Here is a 2,705-nt window from a genome sequence, read left to right as displayed (position 1 = left end):
CTGCCTCCTTTGCTTGACTTCCTGCTCATAGGGATGCACCACTCTTGGAGGAAGTGATGTTTGAATCAGGTCTCTTGAATGCCCCTTCCTTCTAGGGCCATAACCCATGGGATTCCTCCAAGTAGGTCCCTGAAGAGGCCAAAGTTTGCTCTCCTGAAGTCCAGGGTTGTGATCCTACTTATTGCCCTGCCTTCTCCTTGCAGGATCCTGAACTCCACCATCTCATGGTCACTGCAGCCAAGGCTGCCCCTGACCTTCACATCTTCAACCAGTCCTTCTTTGTTTGTTAGTACGAGGTCCAGCAGCACACCTCTCCTTGTTGGCTCCACCACCACCTGTGTCAAGAAGTTGTCACCAATGCTCTGCAGGAACCTCCAGGACTGTTTGTGCCTAGCTGTGTTGTCTCTCCAGCAGATATCAGGGTGGTTGAAGTCCCCCATGAGAACCAGGGCCTGTGATCATGAGGCTACTTCCAGTTGTCCGTAGAAGGCCTCATCGACTTCCTCTTCCTGATCAGGTGGCCTGTAGTAAACACCCACCACAGTGTCACCCATGCTAGCCTACCCTTTCGTCCTTACCCGTAATCTCTCAACTCGCTCTTCATCCACCCCTAGGATCAATACAAAGCCAGGGGCTCACCACAGACTCTCTTTGGGTGTCCTGTTGAACCACAGCACAAGTGACATTTCGTTTTCCAGAAGTTCAGTGTGAACCAATCAAGCTGCATTTTTTGGCTCTTTCCCCTTCTCATGCTATTTCCTACTCCCCAGAAAAGCTCCATCACCTCTGAAATCACCCTTCAAGCAGTCGTAGGCTGCTGCTGTACTGCCCTTAGCCTCCACTTCACCAGGCTAAAGAAGGCCAGGTCCCTCAGCCTCTCCGTAAAGGCCCTGTTCTTCAGGACACTAACCCCCATCTTGGCAGACCTCCTCTGGACCCTCTCCAGGTCCTTCCTATTCCTCCAGCATTGGGCAACCCACACTGGGACACACTATTCCAGGTGTGGCCACCCCAGTGCTGATTGGAGGGGGATAATAGCTGTACTTGCCTGGGTGGCCAGGCTCTCCCTAATGCAGCCCTGCGTGAAGCTGGCCTGATTTTGGTGAGCACGCACCACAGGCTCATATGGCTTCCCTCATAATTTCCAGGCCCTTGTCCTCAGGGTCACTCCTCTGATGGTCTGGAAAAGCCAAATGAAGGTAAAAAGAAAGCAAAACTGGAGCCGGGGGGACAGGGTAAACAGAGGTGGGCTATTTGTATGGGAGGGCATGTGTATGGTAAAAGCGAAGGACTTGGAAGGGGGAAAGAGGAAAACAGAAAAGAAAAGGTGAAATGAGGACTATGAAGAGAGCTGTTTGCGGGTACCTACCACACAGTCCTACATCTGAGCAACGCTGACTGGAAAAGAACAAGACAGCAGTGTGTGCTTTGACCATATTGTTTCTGACTTGCTTCCATGGTCACGCGGAACCTGAGGGCTTTCCCTACCATCAAGAAGGGAAGATCCAAGGTGGAAGGAAATGCAAAATCATCCAGGCAGGAAGGGGCATGGGGAAGTGTCTAGGCCAACCTCCTGCTCACAGCAGGGTCAGCTATCAGGTCTGACCAGCCGGCTCATGGCTTTATTGAGTTAGGGATGAACACCTGCAAGGGAGGAGATGGCACAGCATCTCTGGGCAACCTGCCTGTGACTGCAAGGCAGGAAAGGGAGGGTCAGATACTGACACTCAAGGTTCGTGAAGGTTTAAACAAAGTAGGTTTAATGAAGGACTTACACTCTAAACTGTGTGGGGAGGCCAGGACACTGCTCGGAGGGGTCACTGATGGGCGGATGCTGGACACAGGGCTGGGACACCCAGGTGGGGCTTACTCTGTGTATCCGAAGGGCCTCTTAGAGCTAGTTCCTTATCTCCACTATGCAAAGCTCGAGTCGTTACTGGCTGTGAAGCAGCTGGACATTGTTGACAAAAGGGAATAGGCATGTCCAGCCCTGAGCGGCTTTGGTCAGTGTGTACAGAGCACACTCCAGGGCTGTGATAGCGTACTCTGCTGCTCCCCTGACTCCTCAACAGATCTCCTGCAGCGGTTCTCACTTCACTGCCCCAGGATTTGCCTGTCTGGAGGGAAAAAAATTTCCTTATACCCAGCCTGAACCTCTCTTATTTCAACTAATGCTCATTGGCCCTCATCCTTCCATCGATCACAACAGTGAGGAGCATCACGTTGTAAGGCACAGGTATTGCAGGCTGTGAGGAGGGCCCATTCTGGAGAGGTAGCCATTCATAATTAAGCTTTGATCTGAAAACCTTTCAGGCCCAAAAGGGAACCTCTGGGGAGGTTCCTGTGGAGGAAAAAGGATGAGCAGGGAGGCACTGCGGGGCGGAACATGGGAAGGTCGTAACGGGCGGAGCACTGCTGCCGGAAAAGAAGGCGGGGCTTTACAGCATTATAAAAGAGCAGGACACACTTCATTAAACGCCATTTTGCCACTCCTCATATTGGTGTCTGTGTGGTGATGGTCCGGGGTCTGGGGGAAGGCCCCGTGCCTCCTCGGTAAGAACGAGAACGGTAACAGTTCCCGTACCACTAGGAGGGGCTGGCTCTGGGGATGCCATGTGTGGTGCTAACCCACACGTGGAAAAGGAATTCAGGAGTGCAAGAATCACAGTAGCTATTGCCAGAGAGGACAGAATCATCGATCCATT

The sequence above is a fragment of the Apteryx mantelli genome, chromosome 24 (assembly GCF_036417845.1).
Source record: "Apteryx mantelli isolate bAptMan1 chromosome 24, bAptMan1.hap1, whole genome shotgun sequence".
Classification (NCBI taxonomy): Eukaryota; Metazoa; Chordata; class Aves; order Apterygiformes; family Apterygidae; genus Apteryx; species Apteryx mantelli.
This window is presented reverse-complemented; position numbering follows the sequence as displayed.